Here is a 20,348-nt window from a genome sequence, read left to right as displayed (position 1 = left end):
TAATAATAATTTGTCGCATATTAATTTATAATGAAACAAAGTACTTTTAAACGAGAATTAACCTTTAGTTACTGTAATCAAATTACTTTATAGTCAAATGCATTATAGTGTATTGTAGTGTAATGCATTTCATTTTAAATTCTTGTGATCATATTACAGGTACTGATTTTCAATTAATTTTATTTACTTTTAAGAACATTATATGGTTTATGAATTATAATATATTATTTATGTACAATACATAAATTATGGCCCCATAATGAGTCATTGTAAAGGAGAAATGTGATTGCTGAGTGTATGACTTGTGTGAAACAATGAACAAAAAAGAAAGTGGAAAATTGTTTTATAAAGTAATTAGTAATGTGATTATATTTTAAATGAAGTAATTAGTAAAGAAATCTTATTACAATGTTATTTGTTGTGGATTCATACTTTAAGGTAACTTAACCAACACTATTGACTTGATGCAAATGAATGTTAATTTTACAAAACCGTCCACATGACGGTGAACGTTTTACCCCAAAATCTAAAGAAAGAAATACTATTTTGCTTTAAGAAAATTAAGCCTTTTTTTCAAATGCATTTATATTTTACATTTAGAACAATATGAACAATAGATAATTGCAATTTTTTTAAATTGGAAATGGCTTAATTTTCACAATGCATAAGATAATTATAATTTTTGGGATGAAATATGTATTGCGCATGTTTTCATGGAATTCGCCTATATATGTGTGTGTGTGTGTGTATATATATATATATACACACACACACACACACACACACACATTATGACCACACACAGTCAAAGTGTTGAATGCAGCGGTAATGGCCATGAGTAAAGACCTGAGCAACTTTGACAATGGCCAAATTGTTATGGCCAGAAGACTGGGATAGAGGGCAATGAAAGCTATCCCGTCTGATCCAAACTGACATAAGGTCTACTATGTCACAAGTCACAGAACATTTTAATGATGGTTATGGGAGGTATGCCTCATAAAACATAGTGCATCGCACCCTGCTGCGTTTGGGACTGTGAAGCCGCAGACCAGTCAGAGTGCCCATGATGACCCTATCCATTCAAAAGGGCCTACAATGGGCACGTGAGCATCGGAACTGGATGTTTGAGCAATGGTAGGTGGTCACCTGGTGCGATGAGTCCCTTTTTCTTTTACATAATGCCAATTTGTCACGTGCCAACTACCAAAATGTAATTACAGATCAGATACACCCCTTTATGGCAATGACATTTCCTGATGGCAAGTGGCCTCTTTCAGCAGGATAATGCACCCAGCCACACTGAACACATTGTTCGGGAATGGTTTGAGGAACATGATGAAGAGTTCGGTGTGCTGTTCTGGCCTCCAAATTCCCCAGATCTACTTGTTAATTTGATTGAGCATCTGTGGAATGTGCTAGACCAACAAGTCCGATCCACTGTGGCTCTACCTTGCAACTTCCAGGACTGCTGCTAATGTCTAAATACCAGATACCACAGGACTCCTTTAGGGGTCTTGTAGAGTCCATGCCTTGGCAAGTTGGCACAAGGAGGACCAACAGCATAATAGGCAGGTGGTCATATTGTTTTTGCTCATCAGTGTGCACATGTCTGCCCGATTCCAGCCTTGCTGAAGCACCCCCAGATCATCACTGATCCTCCACCAAATTTCACAGTGGGTGCGAGTCACTGTGGCTTGAAGGCCTCTCCAGGTCTCCGTCTAACCATTAGATGACCAGATGGAGGATCATGATAATCTGGGGGTGCTTCAGCAAGGCTGGAATCAGCCTTTCATCTTAGTGTAGGAAGCATGAATCAAGCCACTTACAAGGCTATTCTGGTAGAAAAATTCCTTCTGGTCTGACATTGTTCCCCAACCCTGAGGATTGGTTTTTCCAGCAGAACAATGCTCCATGCCACACAGCCAGGTCAGTCATAGTGTGGTTGGAGGACCACTGGATCAAGACCCAGTCATGGCCAGCCCAATCTCCAGACCTGGATCCCATTGAAAACCTCTGTAATGTGATCAAGAGAAAGATTGATGGTCACAAGTCATCAAACAATGCCGAGCTGCTTGAATTTTTGCACCAGGAGTGGCACAAAGTCACCCAACAGCAATGCGAAAGACTGGTAGAGAGCATGCCAATGCGCATGTAAGCTTTGATTGAAAATCAGGGTTATTCCACCAAAAATTTATTTCTGAACTCTTCCTTTGTTAAAATGTAGTGTTGTTTAAAAAGGAATATTAACTTGTTTTCTTTGCATTATTTGAGGTCTGAAAACACTGGATCTTTTTTATTATATTTACCAGTAGCATTTTATGCAAATAAATGCTTTAAATTACAATAGTTTTATTTGGAATTTGGGAGAATATATACACATATACTGGGGATGGTAAGATTCGCTGATTCGCATCGGTGCATCAGCATAAAAGTTAACGCATCGATTTAAAAAAAGTGTGCATCGGATATAAGTTGGCCTCGTTTACGCTATACTTTCATTTTTTGGAAAGTGACCAATAATTTATATGTACATCTGGTTTTATTTAATCTTTTTTTTTTTTTTTTGCACTACAAAGGCCTTTTTGTGAAAGGCACTTATGTTCATTTATGATTTGCTGTCTGACTGAACCAAAGAAATAATTGAGATGTGTATCGCATCGGCCTCAGTTATGGAGATGCACATCCCTAATATATACACATTTGAAGTCAAAATTGTACATACACTTTATACATTTAAACTCAGTTTTTCACTATTCCTGACATTTAATCATAGAAAACATTCCCTGTCTTAGGTCAGTTAGGATCACTACTTTATGTTAAAGACTGTGAAATGTCTGAATAATAGAGAGAACGATTTATTTCAGCTTTTATTTCTTTCATCACATTCCCAGTGGGTCAGAAGTTTACATACACTTTGATGGTTATTTGGTAGCATTGCCTTTAAATTGTTTAACTTGGTTCAAACATTTTGGGTAGCCTTTCACAAGCTTCTCACAAGTTACTGAAGCTTTGGCCCATTCCTCTAGACAGAATTGGTGTAACCAAGTTAGGTTTGTAAGCCTCCATGACACGCTTTTTCAGTTCTGCCCACAAATTTGCTTTCGGATTAAAGTCAGGGCTTTTTTATGGCCATTCCAATACCTTGAGTTTGTTGTCCTTAAGCCATTTTGCCACAACATTGTAGGTATTCTTGGGATCATTGTCCATTTGGAAGACCCATTTGCGACCAAGCTTTAACTTCCTGGCTGATGTCTTGAGATATTGCTTCAATATATCCACATAATTTTCCTTCTTCATGATGCCATCTATTTTGTGAAGTGCACCAGTCCTTCCTGCAGCACAATATGATGCTGCCACCCACATGCTTCACAGTTGGGAGGGTATTCATCGGCTTGCAATCCTCACCTTTTTCCTCCAAATATAATGGTGTTAATTATGGCCAAAGGGTTACATTTTTGTTTCATCAGACCAGAGGACATTTCACCAAAAAGATCTTTGTCCCCATGTGCACTTGCACACTGTAGTCTGGCTTTTTTATGGTGGTTTTGGAGTGGTGGCTTCTTCCTTGCTGGGCAGCCTTTCATGTTATGTTGATATAGGACTCGTTTTAATGTGGATATAGATACTTGTCTACCTGTTTCCTCCAGCATCTTCACAAGGTCCTTTGCTGATTGATTTGCACTTTTCACACCAAACTACGTTCATTTCTAGGAGGTCGAATGTGTTCTCTTCCTGTGTGGTATGATGGCTGTATCCCATGGTGTTTATACTTGCATACAAATTTTGGTACAAATGAACATGTTACCTTCAAGGATTTGGAAAGTGCTCCCAAGGATGAACCAGATTTTTGGAGGTCCACAATTTTTTTTTGTTTTGTTGAAGCAAAGAGGCACTGAGTTTGAAGGTAGGCCTTAAAATATAACCACAGGTACACCTCCAATTGACTCCAATTAGCAAAAGCTAATTGCATAAAGGCTTGACATCATTTTCCAAGCAGCTTAAAAGCACAGTTAACTTGTGTATGTAATCATCTGACACACTGGAATTGTGATATAGTAAATAAAAGTGAAACAATCTGTCCGTAAACAACTGCTGGAAAAATGAATTGTGTCATGCACAAAGTAGATGTCCTAAACGACTTGCCTAAACTATCATTAGCTAATATTTAAGCTGTGGAGTTCCTGTTGCTGACGGCACAGCACGCACGCTGCACGAGAGTTTGTTTGTGGCCTGCTTAGCACTGCTTATTCTCATACGTTCAGCGTTATAGTCATCGTTCATAGTTATATCCTTTGTCATTTTATCGCGTTTCATCTGCATGTATTTTACCGGTTGCTGCTGACACCTAGCTAGAATCTGTGTTTGTAGACTTTAATCCTTAAACATCTGGCATTTTTAAGCATGCATCGGGTCTTCCCGAATTATTCTCTTATCGGGATTCAACTGCGCGCATATACCACCTGCATCCGCATTCTATTTTTATCGCGATTAAACTCTCACCGCTCAGGAACAACAAACAATTTGCGGTAAGTCAGGGCATTGGCTCATGTTATTTGTTCCTGCATTGCATGTCACATGTTTAAAATAGCCTCCTCCGTCAGCAGTGAGGGATTCACTTGTGATAAATGTAAGGAATTAGTCAGGCTGAAGGAGAAGGTTAATGAGTTAGAGACTCGCATCCGAACGCTAGTAGAGGTCAGTGAGAAAGAGAAGCCGGTAGATACTGTTTTGGATGCGGGCAGAACAGAGAGCAACACACACACTTTGGTTCCGGCTATAGAGCCCCTGCAGCAGGGCATTTGGGTGACGTCTCGGCGGCATACTCATTCAGCAAAGAGACACCACTCTCCCGTTCCTGTTAGGGTTTCCAATCAATTCTCCCCACTCAGTGATACACCCACTGAGAATCAAATTGAAAGAGCCCTTGTTATCGGTGATTCTATTGTAAGGAACGTGGAAATAGAGACTCCAGCCACAATTGTTAATTGCATTTCGGGGCCAGAGCGTCTGACATCAAATCAAATTTACAAGTGCTGGCTAATGCTAAACGTAGATTTTCTAAAATTGTTATCCATGTCGGCACTAACGATGTCCGGCTTCGCCAGTCGGAGATCACTAAAGATAATGTTAAAGAGGTGTGCAAATTTGCAAAAACGATGTCAGACACTGTAATATGCTCTGGTCCCCTCCCTGCTCATCATGGTGACGAGGTTTATAGTAGATTAGTGTCACTGAATGGCTGGATGTCTGAGTGGTGTCTGCAGAATAAAATAGGATTTATAGACAATTGGAAATGTTTTTGGGGTAGACCTGACCTGCTAAAGAGAGACTGATTCCATCCCTCCAGGGAAGGTGCCGCTCTCCTCTCTAGTAATTTGGCTCATAGACTTAATGATATTAATTGACTAAATGGGGCCCAGGTCAGGAAGCAGACAAACTGGTTAATCTGAACGTCTGCTAGCTGCCTTGAGACGTCACACAGGTCACATAAACTACAACACATAGAGACTGTATCACTTAGATATCTCATAGAGACTGTGTCTGTTCCACGAACTACGAAACACAATACCCTCACTAAATAATTTAGAAAAAATTTGATTAAGGTCAAACTTGAACAAACCAAACAAATTAAAAATACACATCATATAAAAATAGGGCTAATAAACATTAGATCTCTTTCTACCAAAGCACTAATTGTCAATGAAATGATTACAAATCATAGATTGGATGCGCTCTGTTTGACTGAAACCTGGCTTAAACCGGATGAATATATTAGTTTAAATGAATCTACTCCCCCAGGTTATTGTTATAAACACGAGCCTCGTCTGAAGGGTCGAGGAGGAGGTGTTGCTACAATTTACAGTGAAGTTTTTGGTGTTATACTTGGATATAAATATAAGTCTTTGGAACTAATAATGCTTAATGTGACACCGTCAAATACAAATATAAATTAAAAAATCTCTGTCGTCCTTTACCCTTGCTACAGTGGATCACCCGGGCCTTATTCAGATTTCCTTAGTGAATTTGCAAATTTTTTACCAGATCTTGTAGTTACTGTAGATAGAGCCTTAATTGTTGGTGACTTCAACATTCACATAGATAATGAAAATGATACATTGGGATTAGCATTTATCGATATTCTCAACTCTCTTGGAGTCAGACAAAATGTAACAGGACCAACTCATCACCATAATCATACACTAGATTTAATTCTTTCATATGGAGTTGAAGGTGATAATATAGAAATTCTGCAGCAGAGCGATGACATCTCGGATCATTACCGTCTCTTGCATGCTGCAATCAGCTAATGTTACTCAATCTACACCACGCTATCGTTCAGGTAGAACTATTCTTTCGACCACTAAAGATAGCTTCACTAATACTCTTCCAGATCTATCTCATATACTCAATAAACCCCAAAGCCCAGACGAACTTGATGAAATAACAAGACATTTAAATGCAGTCTTCTCTAGCACCCTTGATGTTGTCGCCCCACTTCGATTAAAGAAAATTAAAGAAATAAGCCCTGCACCATGGTACAATGATCACACTCATGCTCTCAAGAGAGCAGCTCGGAAAATGGAGTGCATGTGGAAAAATACCAAATTAGAAGTATTTCAGGGTGCATGGAAGAATAGTGTCTGTAGCTACAAACACGCACTCAAAGCTGCCAGGTCAGCATATTTTAGTAAACTCATAGAAAATAACCACAACAATCCTAGATGTTTATTCAGTACTGTGGCTAAATTGGTTAGGAATAAAGCCTCAACCGAACCAGATATTACATCACAGCTCAAGAGTAATGACTTCATGAATTTCTTTACAGATAAAATTGAAATAATCCGAAATAAAATTGGAATTATGCAATCATCTGTCATAGCACCTCAGAAAACAGTGTCGAATAATTTTCCTCATGTGCAACTTCAATCCTTCGCTATCATAGGTCATGAAGAGCTAACAAAACGTATCGAAACATCAAAAGCCACAACTTGTTTGTTAGATCCTATACCAACTAAGCTCTTAAAAGAGGTATCTCCTGTAATATCAGAACCTCTTCTTAATATCATTAACTCCTCGCTATGCTTAGGACATGTCCCAAGAAACTTTAAAATGGCAATTATCAAACCGCTTATTAAGAAGCCACAACTTGATCCTGGAGAACTTGATAATTATAGACCGATTTCAAATCTCCCGTTTATGTCAAAAATACTAGAAAAGGTAATATCCTCCCAAATATGTTCATTTCTACAGAGAAATAGTATATATGAAGAATTTCAATCAGGATTTAAGCCTCATCACAGTACAGAGACTGCACTTATCAGAGTTACAAATGACTTGCTCTTATCATCTGATCGCGGCTGCATTTCTCTTCTAGTGCTTTTAGATCTTGGTGCTGCATTCGACATGATAGATCATGACATTCTCTTGAATAGGCTGGAGAATTATGTTGGAATTTGTGGAGTGGCATTAGCATGGTTTAGGTCATATTTAGCAGACCGCTACCACATTGTCTATGTAAATGAGGAATTGTCAAACCAAACAAAAGTAAAATATGGAGTGCCACAGGGATCAGTTTTAGGGCCTCTGCTTTTCTCCATGTATATGCTTCCCCTGGGAGATATTATCAGGAATCGTGGAATAAGTTTCCACTGCTATGCTGACGATACACAACTTTATATTTCTTCAAAACCTAATGAGATTTCACAATTCTCAAAATTAGCAGAGTGTATCAATGAAATTAAAGATTGGATGGCCAGAAATTTCCTTCTACTCAATTCTGACAAAACAGAGGTTCTAATTATTGGACCAAAAAACTCTAAAAATAAGCCAATAAAATATAATTTGACTCTAGATGGATGTACTGTTACATCATCTTCAACAGCGAAGAACTTAGGTGTTATATTTGATACCAATCTGTCCTTTGAAAATCAAATTACAAATGTTTGTAGAACAGCATACTTCCACCTAAGAAATATTGCTAAATTAAGGCATATGCTCTTGGTTGCTGATGCCGAAAAACTAATTAATGCGTTCATGAGCTCAAGACTAGATTATTGTAATGCATTACTAGGAGGATGTCCAGCAAGATCAATAAATAAACTTCAGTTGGTTCAAAATGCAGCAGCCAGAGTGCTGACGAGAACCAAAAAATATGATCATATTAGCCCTATTTTATCATCGTTACATTGGCTACCTGTTAAATTTTAAAATTCTGTTAACTACGTACAAAGCTTTGAATGGTCTAGCTCCGCATTTCTTAAGTGATGTTCTACCACGCTATATTCCAACACGTTCATTAAGATCGCAAAATTCTGGCCTGTTAATAGTTCCTAGAATATCAAAATCCACTAAAGGAGGAAGCTCCTTTTCATATTTGGCACCTAAACTATGGAATAGTCTCCCAAACACTGTTCGAGATGTAGACACACTCTCTCAGTTTAAGTCTAGACTAAAGACTCTTCTATTTAGCCAGGCATACACACCTAATTTATCCTCCAACCCACAATTAGGCTGCTTTATTTGGGTCTGCCAGAACCAGAAACATTGATCATGATCTCTAACTCTGCAATAAATTGAATGGCATCTATGCTTACATCTTTTTATTTGTTTCCCTGTCTCAACCTTGGGACTCCTATCCTGAGGTCACCAGAACCGGCTGGATCCAGCACCATTCCTGCTTCGTGTTGGACTCCACTGCTACATGTCGCAGAATGATGATGACTAAATGAAGCCGGTGTCAGCCAAACATCACTTCAGTCTATTATGATGGACTTCAGAGGATGAAATGATGCCAACTCCACCTGCATCACCTCGGCCTATTGATGGACTACGATCTTGAAATGGAATGCTTAGACTAACTATTGCCAACAAAAGCTTCATCAGCCAATTAACAAGGACAATTGCATCTATGTGAACTTCTGCAATTAATCTAGATGGACTTCAAAGACTGTGGTCATTAATCTTACAGTTCAAACACAATCGATGTTTAAACACTGACCCTTAACCCTTACTTAGTTTAATAATTTTAAACCATGATTTTACATATACATAATTAATATTTACATTACATTCATAATGTTAACCAGAGGGGAACTGGCCCCCACAGTGAGTCTGGTTTCTCCCAAGGTTATTTTTCTCCATTAATCTACATCTCATGGAGTTTTGTGTTCCTTGCCACAGTCGCCTACAGCTTGCTCACTGCGGTTATTAATACAATTATCATTTAATTATTCTTAAACACTATTAAAAATCGTATTTTATCTAAATTACACAATGATAATGCATCGACATTATAGACATTACAGTCTTATCGTCTGTTAATGCTGATATTCTGTAAAGCTGCTTTGAAACGATGTGTGTCGTGAAAGGCGCTATACAAATAAAATTGACTTGACTTGGAGTGGTTAAAAAATCAGTTTTAATGACAACCTAAGTGTATGTAAACTTGTAACTTCAGCTGTATATATACAAAATAAATATAAGGGATTGAAGTAGTTTGTTCAGTGGGATGTATAGATCACCTTGGTATCGACTGTTTAGCAAACAAATTTTAAATGTAATAATTGTAAATTTTACAATTATATAATTTGATATAATGCCAATAAACAATTCCAGTGACAACTCAATAAATTTGACGTGCCTTAAGACCTTCAGATGGTGCTTATTGATTGAAAAATATATGATAAATGTCTGCATATCTATCAATCAAACCATTCATAATTCAATGTACCATTCATAATTCAAAAATGGCATATAACGGTTCATGATGAAGGTCAAGTTGGCTTTAGTGTGACTTAAGTGTTTAAAGCAGGATATTTGAGAATGGATTCAATTTTATTAAGACATGACCAAATAAGAATACCTCTTTAATAGACGAAGCAGACTTGGAAAAAAAAAAAGCTGTTTAAAATAAAAGTACATTACTCCAAAAAGATCATATTTGTTTAGATAACAGAACATACAAGGCAAACTGAAAAGTGTACAAACTCTCAAATGTGGTGATTTTATTAAGCCACAAGGCAGAGGTACAGACCTTTCATTGACCCTTAACATGATTATTCAGTTCAGGTGTGTTTGCTTTGGCCCTGAACTCTGCAGAAGTGTAGATCTCACACCCCTGCCATTAGCAATCCCATAATATTAATGGCTAGTAGAGCAACAAAAATTGTCAATGAAATTTTCCAAATTAAATATGGTGTCTACCCTAAGATCCACATACATGCACTGACAGTACATGTTGTAACCTGAACATTTTAGACCAATGTTTCAATTGCAGATAATGAAAGGTAAATCTGAATATGTAAATTTCAGTCATGGGACCGAAGACAAACAGCCATGTTCATGTCCTTTTGAAGACAAAGATGCCAGACACAACTGTGTGTGTTTGGATTAAGGAGGTGACTGATGTGTAATCTCTTTCTTCTACAGCACACCTGGCTGTCAAAAGCTCCCGTGTCATTGACATGCTAATAAACGCAACAAAACCACAACTTCAGTGGTCTTTTCACTTTGAAGTCTACGCCAAATAAAAAAAAAAACTGCGAGATAAGTGAAAGGTAAAGAAATTGGAAAAAAGGAGAAAAATACATTTAGGTCAGATCACCTATACTCTATGTAATGCTACCCAAATTCTAAGATTTAAAATGACAACTATTATGTCAAGTGAGGTTTTAATGGATAAGATTTAGCTAGCAGCTCAAGTTGAAATGGTTAAAAGACAAAATCTAAAATGTATAGTTTATTGTAACACTTATTGTAACAGTGTTGATTAGCGTTTATCATTATCAGCCCAGAAATTCCATATTGGTGCATCCCTAATCAAGTAAAGTCTTATTTTTGTTTAACGCTTTTCACAATCAGTGCTGGGTAAAATACTTTGAATTGTAATATGGCACTGATTAAAATTACATGACTAAAACTGTAGTCAGTAATGTAATCTTTTTGATATACATTTTAATAAATCTAATCTGATTGCTTTTTGATTACTTATGACCTAATTCTTGTTTATTTGATGTCACATACATTTGAGTAGGATAAAATGTAACCTTTTGACAAAGTTGGTTAACAGTAAATACATTAAAAGAAAATGCACTTAATGGATCAAAATATGTGAACTGATATGATTTTACTTGCTACTTTGTGAGTCTGTTTCTGAGTGAAATAAAAATGTTCTTTGACATTTTGGCATTACAAATGCCATCCATGTGTGTTAACAGACTAGGCCAGTATTTGTGTATCAACATCTCAAAAATTTACACAGAAGCACAGTAATGTACATTTTTGAAGCATAGTACAAAAGCAATTAAACTTTATCGCATTCATGAAATTGGTTCGTCATTTATGTAGGGATTCAGGTATCAGGTCTGTGTATGCAATTCCACCCCAATTTGAAAACACTCAAAAGAGTTACCAAACGTTTATCGGCTGTAGGATGATTTAGAATGAAGAATTAGAGGGATCAATAAATTCATATGTAATCCTGTATTCCATAAAAAGTAACTGTAACCTGATTGAGTATTTTAAAATGTATTTTAATCTAATTACAAGTACTTGATTTTTGTAATTTGATTACTACATTATTCAGATCACGTTATCCATTATTACCCAGGACTGTTCACAATACACACTGTTTCAAAGCAATGATACAGAAAATAATGTGGTAATTTTTTAAATGTTACATGTCAATGTCTTCATTGAGTTCAAAATCGTGCCTTAAAAATTAGTCATCATTAGGCCCCCCTTGAGCAAGCCAAAGGTGACTGGCAATGAATCCAAAATTTCATAAGATATTTGTTAGAGGAGGAAAAAAAAAAAAACTTTGGGAGAAACCAGGCTCACCTGGTGGAGCCAATTCCCCTTTGGCTATACAGCATGAATAAAATACCAATAATGATGTGTAAGTCAAGTCATGTATTCACTGAGTAGATGGAATCCTTAAAAAAATCCCTAGTCTCCATTGACTGAATGCCATTTAGAGATGTTCCGGTATCTGTTAATGCAGTATACTGGTAAAATTAACATGCACAATAGTGTAATCATGGACACTTCAAAATGCTGTGAAAAATTGTAGAAAACCTTTAAGTCAAAACTGTTTAAATTTTTCTGTATGCATCACAGCTTCATTTTCATCGAGCCAAGATTCACAATAAGAGTCCAAAATTAACACTCGTTAGGAGTGAATGAGAAGCACGGCCAAAGAAGGAAAGCTTATGACCATTTTTCCCCTTCTAAAAGGGTAAAGTCTGAAGTGTGGAAATATTTTGAGACATAATGATTATTTGATTTTATTGTGTATTTATTTAAATATTCATTTAGTTTCTTAAATGCTCAGTTTTTTCAAAGCGAATTTCTTTTGATTTATTTAAAATGTCAATTTGGTTTTAAAAAACCTGTAAATTTTCACATTGTTTTAGTCATAAATTTAGTTTTTTGACAAAAATGTTCTTTAAATGTAGTCAATATTTCATCATGTCATATTCATTCATTTTAGTCAATTTTAATAATATAATTGCCATTTAAGTTTAGTAAAAAAAACTAAAAACATTTTTGTTGGTGATACATGTGCAAAATGACAAAAACATGCATGAAATTGTAACAGGCCAAATTTTAAAAAAATATTACATATTTTGAAAAATTTATAAATTACTTACAATTACTTAATGCATTAAACAAGTTTAACATGAATATATTTAATATGTAAGATTAAACATGAGAAAACTCCTGAAAATCTGAGCTCCTGAAATAGTATACAAATTCATACAATGAATATACACTAACGTATTAGCTACATTTAAAAATTAATCTTGTGAATTCCTCACATTAAGTTATGTATTCCTACTTCCACGTAACTTAAGTTTAAGTTTATCTGTTAATTTGCTTCATTGTCTGCACAGATGCAAGTTGTAATATGACATTCGTGTTGTTTATATAACTGCTTAATCTACCATATGTGTGATGTGTTTGAGAAATTAACCATTTATTAAAGTTAATTGTACAGGGTCATTATACTCTTGCTGCTCACATGGGAAAATTCCCAACAAACTGGATTATTTGAATCAGCTCTTTCTAGATATTTCTTTCTTGACAAATAGTGTTAAAACAGTGTTAGTAGCATTAATATCTTGCAGTATTCTTTTTTCTCAACATATTTTCATCCAAAACCATTTGATTATCTTCATGATGCATCTTTTTCATCTTGTCTTCAATATCATTACCAAAATATTTTTAAAGTAATTTCGTAGATGATTTTTAAGTTATCAAACTTGTCGTTAAGAACAATAATAAAGTGTATCTTTCAACTTGTTTTGTAATAAAATAACGTCTAGGTTACGGATGTAACCTCCGTTCCCTGATGGAGGGAACGAGACGTTGTGTCGGAGGAGCAACACTAGGGGTCTCTCTTGAGTGCCGAATATGCCTCTGATCTATGAAAAAAGGCCAATGAGAAGTTGGCAGATAGTATTTGCATACCCCGGCCCCGGACATACGGGTATAAAGACGAGGAAATACTATGAGTTCATTCAGGATTTTCTGAGGAGCCGGAAATATTCCAGCCACTACAGTGGCTCGGCTCAGCGACGTGGCCGGGGGGACACAACATCTTGTTCCCTCCATCAGTAACCTAGACGTTCCCTGTCTGTCTCGCTCTCGACGTTTTGTTGGAGAAGCGACACTAGGGGTCCAATTTAAATCACGCCATGTGCTGAGCCGTGTACGTGTTCTGCTGACACAGGAGCGGGCAGGTATTTTACGTGCACAGGCGACCAGCTGTGTCAGACTGCACATACCCTTCCCCAGATAAGTAGTCGGAATCCTTCTGGTTACCCTAGACAGGGGAACAAGGCGATGCTTGCCAACCTGGGAACCGTCCGAGCCTGGCTGGGCCTCTTTTCTCTCTATGTTTCTCGCATAGAGCAATAAATGGCCGGGCCCTTACATGCATCAAGGGAAGGGGGTCTTACCCAGTTTCCTATTCTTTCAGGGGGAAAGACCCTGCAGAGACCACACCTGCCCGGAAGGGGAGGTAAGAGTGGTGAATACGTCACATGGGTTTTTAGGCGACATGTGGAAAGTGGTGTGGTGGTAGATCTAGCCTCAAGGAGGGGGGAGTTGCTACAACACTGCGACCGGAGGGCAGCCGGGGACTGCCTAAGGAAAACGTGGGTCCACTTTTGTAAGGGGACCATACCGCAGATAATACACACAGGGGGAGTCCGCGTAGGAGTCCTTAACCTGTGGAGCACCTATTCCAGTACAGGGTAGATTAAGTACCTGCAGTGGATTGGGTCGGCGAGTTCCTCCGCTGAACTGCGGACCCACAAGAGCTAGGTAGGAATCATCGAGGGATCCGAGCAGTGGGATCTCCTGGGAGAAAAAGCGCACAATTTTACCTTAACCGAGGGAAAGGGCGCTATATGCAAGCGATTCACCCGGCCAGCCCATCAGCGTGTCGAACGCGAACCGTAGAAAGGGTCAGTGTCGAGGCAGAACTGAGATGTGGAAGTATGCATCCTTCAGGTCTACCGCTGCGAACCAATCTAGATGCCAGACGCAAGTTAAGATTTTTTTTTTGCGTGAACATTTTGAAAGGGAGTTTGAGCAAAGCCCGGTTGAAAACTTGCAAGTCCAAGATCAGTCGTAAGCCGCCGCCGCTGAGCAGAGGGGGCATGGCCCATGGCAGCAGACTTGCGGCGGGGCAGGATGTGAGAGATGGCCTCCGTCTGTTTCTTCACCTCTGAGAACTGCTGGGCGAAGTCCTTGACGCTGTCGCCAAAGAGGCCGAACTTGGAGACTGGGGCATCGAGAAAGCGAGTTTTGTCGGTCTCACGCATCTCGACCAAGTTCAGCCACAGATGACGTTCCTGGACCACGAGCGTGGCCATCGCCTGCCCGAGTGACTGCACTGTGACCTTCGTGGCTCTAAGGGCGAGGTCGGTCGCTGAGCGCAGATCCTGCAGCACATCGGGATCAGGGCTACCCACGTGCAGATCTTTGGAGATGGGTGCTCTCCACAATGACGTCAGCTCATCATGCACCTCTGGGAAAAAGGGGGGTGTGGCTGGGCGGTGCCCAGACCCCAGGAACCAGTCATCCAACCGCGAAGGCTGTGGGGAGGACGGAGGGTTCCAGTCCAAGCCCACGCTGGCGGCGGCCCGGGAAAGCACATCGGTCATCTGAGCATCAGCCTCAGCCTGGGCGTGCTGGCCCGAAGGCTTTACCTCGAACACGGACGGGAGTCAACGAGCGTGCCGGGGGGCGGGTGGTCCGAGGGGGTGTACCCGGTGGAGCTGCACCCGCTGCCATCCCCAGATTATTGCCTCCAGCGCCAGTCGCATCTTCCTCAATCCCGTGGGAAGAAGGATCAATGCGGGGGGCGGCTGGAGTGGCTTGCTTTCTATTGAAAGCGAGCCGTGACCGCAATGTTGCCATGGTCATGCCCTTGCAGTGAGAGCATGAACCATCCACAAACGCAGCCTCGGTGTGATCGCTGCCCAGACACACGAGCCAACGCCTGTGGCTATCTGAAGCGGAGAGCAGTCTACCGCATCCAGGAACTACACAGGGGCGGAAAGGCATCTTTAGAAAGACGCGTTCTGAAAAGGACGTTCAACGCCGCTGTGTATATACTCTTTTAGAGAAAATCACTCTTTTAAATAACTCTTTGAGTTTTGGTTTCTGCACTGTCTAAGCGCCAAGGGGCAACTGCACTGCCGTGCAAGGAAGGAGAAAGCCGCTGTAATGCGCCGTCAATCCAACATCATACAGGAACAGGTGTGACTTGTAGCAAACAGCATGCACAACCATCGGCTCCGAAGAAAATTTCTGAATGAACTCATAGTATTTCCTTGCCTTTATACCCGTATGTTCGGGGGCGGGGTATGCAAATACTATCTGCCAACTTCTTATTGGCCTTTTTCATAGATCAGAGGCATATTCGGCGCTCAAGAGAGACCCCTAGTGTCGCTTCTTCGACACAACATCGAGAGAGCGACAGACGGGGAATGCAATAATGCTGTATACATGTATTACTATATAAAAATGTTATATCAGTACATATATAATTTCATCAAAGCAAGGGTCTTAAAAAAAACATCACCTTTATTTTATTCTCCAAAACTCTAGATCATCCATGCAGAGCTTGGTTGAAAGTGAAGTGTGTTATTTCTGTGCTACTAGCAGCACCAAACAGAAAAAAATACTGACTATTTTCAAATAGGTTTCCTAAACGCTCCCATCTTCCAAAGGTCAGACCAAAAGACCCAAGCTAGCTGGGTTACATCTGCATATTTTTTTATGCAAAATTTAGGATATTGCATAAAAATGCTGGATGGAAACTCCAAGATGTGAAAAATGCCCATAAAAAAATGTACATAGGCTACTCGCGAGAGGTGGATACATTTTAAATTTGGTAAGATGTGCACATAAACTACGATGGCAGACATCCCAAGTCTCCCGGAAGTTCCGGGAGTCTCCCGCGTATTGATAGCGGCTCCCTGATGCCCGCAAATTAGTTAAAATCTCCCGGAATCAAGAGCGAGCGAGCAAGAGCGGTTAGACTGTGCTCCAAACCGTGTAGCGCGCACGGCAGAGAGGGAGAGAGCGAGACACCTTGCGTGTGTGTATCAAGAAGTGAAGACAGAGAGCATCCTGATTGGCCTGTTTCGGTAAGTCAACCAATCAATTGTCAGTGTGGGCGGGCTTTTATCTCTTCTCCCGAGCCTAATTATTCAGGACAGTGTATCTAGACACAGGAGCGCCATGGCAGAGGGAGAGTGCCCCCCCAAAAAAAGGGTCCGGGATACCTCCCTGAAATGACTTTTTGCAGGTTGGGATGCCTGCGATGGAGACACATTCAACAAATAAATTTGACTATAACTTACTCATTTCATAGCATGTCTAATCATGTCTGAAACACTGTCACTCCCAGACATAAGTGCTGTCGATCACTAGCAAACATGACGTTCATCAGAGGGTTTTGGCTGTGCACTCTAAACCACAAGCAATATATTACATTTAATAAAAGAGCCGTAATGGCTTTCACAGTTGCTAAAACATCGACTTTTATTCTGTGTCAATTTCCCCAGAAGTGACTATTTTGTGCTCTTGAACACATGGGATTAAAACGTTGCTTTAATCGCGAATTGTTTTGGCAATGTTAATAATTTTTGCATAAATTGAATTTACAACTTGGATGGAAACCTGACTACTCATGCTGTTAGTTGAGCCTATGTTGGACTGGTCTGGAGTCTCAAACAAACACATTGAAAGTGCCACAGAGTCAAGGGGTAATTCACTAAAATCTATTTGCGACCAGTGAAAGCGCTGTTTATTTGGAACACGGTATCTGCACTTCTTTAGCGCTGGATTTACAAAAGGAATTATGCAGATCAAGCAACAGCGCAAATGCGCCAACAAAATCTGTGCAGAATGCAATTTGCATGCGCATTCAAGACGGTTCTGAGCGATAGCATAGGATGAGAGGTCCACCACGGTCTGGCTCACTCTGCCGGGGCATTTCAGCAGCACACCAATACTGAGACCCCGAAAGCTGTAGCCTATCATCTTTGTAACATACCGAAAGTGCATTTGACTCACGTATCTGGATGTATTCAAGGTTATAACGCTCTTCTACTTCATTATTATTTGATGAATTACTGCTGTCATCATCGATAGAAAATATACACAAACAAATGTTTTATATAAAATTCGGTAGACCGTGCAAACATTTTAAGTATTCTCTTTGATAGCGAGTGAATACAAAACGTGTTCGACTCATGCACACTTCGAATGTTTTGTGATACTCTTTTAGTACAGTCAACAATAGGCACATGTGCTGATGATGTCGGTACAATGTTCGACATTCGGTTTCGCAGATGTAAGGGACCGTCTGAAAACTCCACTCAATAAGCTAAAACGTTGGAGATGTCCACTCAATCATTCAATTGACGTGCAAGTTATACATGAATTTTTTTTTTAAAAACGTAAAATATATTTTCACATTTGGAATGTTCTAATAACTTCCCAGAGGACAGACAGACATATTACAGGTGAGATTATTACAGGATGATCAATTATATAAATACAGAAATCAATTATTTTAGAAAAAAACAATTCACCAAAATGATATGTTCTCATTCTAAAGGCTGTAGTAACTTCCCAGAGGATAGATTAACTTACTACAGGTAAAATTATTACAGTATGATCAATTATATAAGTACAGTAATCAATTATTTTAGAAAAATAATTCACTAAAATTCACCAAAATTATATTTTCTCATTCTAAAGGTTGTAGTAAATTCCCAGAGGATAGAGTAACTTACTACAGGTAAAATTATTACAGTATCTTCAATTATATAAGTACAGTAATCAATTATTTTAGAAAAATATTCACTCAAATTCACAAAAATTATATTTTCTCATTCTAAAGGTTGTAGTAAATTCCCAGAGGATAGATTAACTTACTACAGGTAAAATTATTACAGTATGATCAATTATATAATACAGTAATAAATTATTTTAGAAAAATATTTACTCAAATTCACCAAAATTATATTTTCTCATTCTAAAGGCTGTAGTAACTTCCTAGAGGATATATTAACTTACCAAAGTTTAAATTATTACAGTATCTTCAATTATATAAGTACAGTAATACATTATTTTAGAAAAGTATTAACTAAAATTCACCAAAATGATAGTTTCTCATTTTAAAGGCTGTAGTATCTTCCCAGAGGATAGACAGACTTACTACAGGTGAGATCATTACAGTGTGATCAATTATATGAGTACAGTAATCAATTATTTATTAAAAAAAATTTAAAGAAATCACTAAAATTCACCAAAATGATATTTTCAGATTTTAATTGTTGTAGTAAATTTTCAGAGGATATACGGACTTACAACAGGTGAGATTATTATAGTATAATCTCATATAATTATATGAGAACAGAAATGAATTATTTTAGAAACAATTCTATAAATTTCTTTTAATAATGTATCTGCTTCTTGTAATATAGGTTTAACAGGAGAGATGGCATAATAAAATCTGATTGCGGATGGCTGTAACGTGTAACTTTAAACTTAAACATGAACTAGACTAGACTTGGCATGGCATGAACAAAACAACAAAGTTACACTTACAAAAATTAATACTAGACGAAGGACAATGGTAAACACAAGTGTTTAAATACATGACATGGGGAAACATAAACCAATGATCAAACAGAACACTAAACAAGATAAAAAGACTTAATAACCTTAAACAAATGAAAACAAGACACATGAACATAGAGGGAAACATGAAATGAGAGGCTCGAGGGGTGGAGCTGATGGGGAAGAGGACCAAAATGGAGGGGGGCCTGGACCGTGGAGCAGAGGCGTGCCTGGACTGGTGAGCAGAGGTGGGCCTGGACCGGTGAACAGTATTTTGCTTGTGACATGGCATGGAGCAGTCTGGGATTCAATTGAAACATGGCATGGAGCAGACTGCGGTTTGGCTGAGACATGGCATGGAGTTGTGATATGGCATGGAGCAGGCTGAGGCATTGCTGTGACATTGCATGGAGCAGGCTGAGGTGTGGCTGTGACATGGCATGGAGCAGGCTTAGGCATGGCTGTGACATGGCATGGAGCAGGCTGAGGCATGACTGTGATATGGCATGGAGCAGGCTGAGGCGTGGCTGTGACATGGCCTGGAGTTGACTCTGGCTTTGCTGTGACCACCTCAGTGGTTGTGAACATGGGCAGAGACGTGGAAACAACCTCTGTGGTCGTGAACATGTGAACATGGGCAGAGACTTGGAAACGACCTCTGTGGTCATGAACATGGACAGAGACTTAGTAACGACCTCCGTGGTCATGAACATGGGCTGAGACTTGGAAACGACCTCTGTGGTCGTGGGCATGAACAGAGTCTCTGGAATGACCATTATGGTCAGGGGCGAGGACTGAGACTCGGGAACGACTTCTGTGTTGTGGGTGTGAACAGAGTCTCGGGAGCGACCTCTGTGGTCATGAACACAATCTGAGACGAAATCCCTTCTCCTCCTCCTCCTCTGTGAGGTCGAAGTTGGCAGTGCAGGCTCTGGGACAGACAAGGCTGGCTCTGGGATGGACGAGGCTTCCAGCACGTTGGCCGTGGCAGGTGTGTCCATTGACTCGTTGGCCGTGGCATGGGTTGCTGGCTTGACGGTCATGACGTGAAACTCTGGCTTGGCGGCCATGATGTGAAACTTTGGCTTGGCGGCCATGATGTGAAACTCTGGTTTGAAGGCATGACGTGAAACTCTGGCCTTGTGGCCATGACGTGAAATTCTGGCTTGAAATCGCTGTTGTGGAGAGAATGCTTTAAC

The 20,348-nt window shown here is 39.3% G+C and overlaps 1 protein-coding gene across 1 annotated transcript in view; it reads left to right on the top strand.

Annotated features, from left to right (window-relative positions):
- Nucleotides 1-20,348, top strand: part of LOC127625702 (transcription cofactor vestigial-like protein 4) — a 180,905-nt gene that overhangs the window by 83,458 nt on the left and 77,099 nt on the right. The gene's annotated exons all lie outside the window — the stretch shown is intronic.

This window comes from Xyrauchen texanus, chromosome 32, assembly GCF_025860055.1.
Source record: "Xyrauchen texanus isolate HMW12.3.18 chromosome 32, RBS_HiC_50CHRs, whole genome shotgun sequence".
Taxonomy (NCBI): Eukaryota; Metazoa; Chordata; class Actinopteri; order Cypriniformes; family Catostomidae; genus Xyrauchen; species Xyrauchen texanus.
The sequence above is the reverse complement of the archived record's forward strand: the minus strand, read 5'-3'. Positions and strand labels throughout refer to the sequence as shown.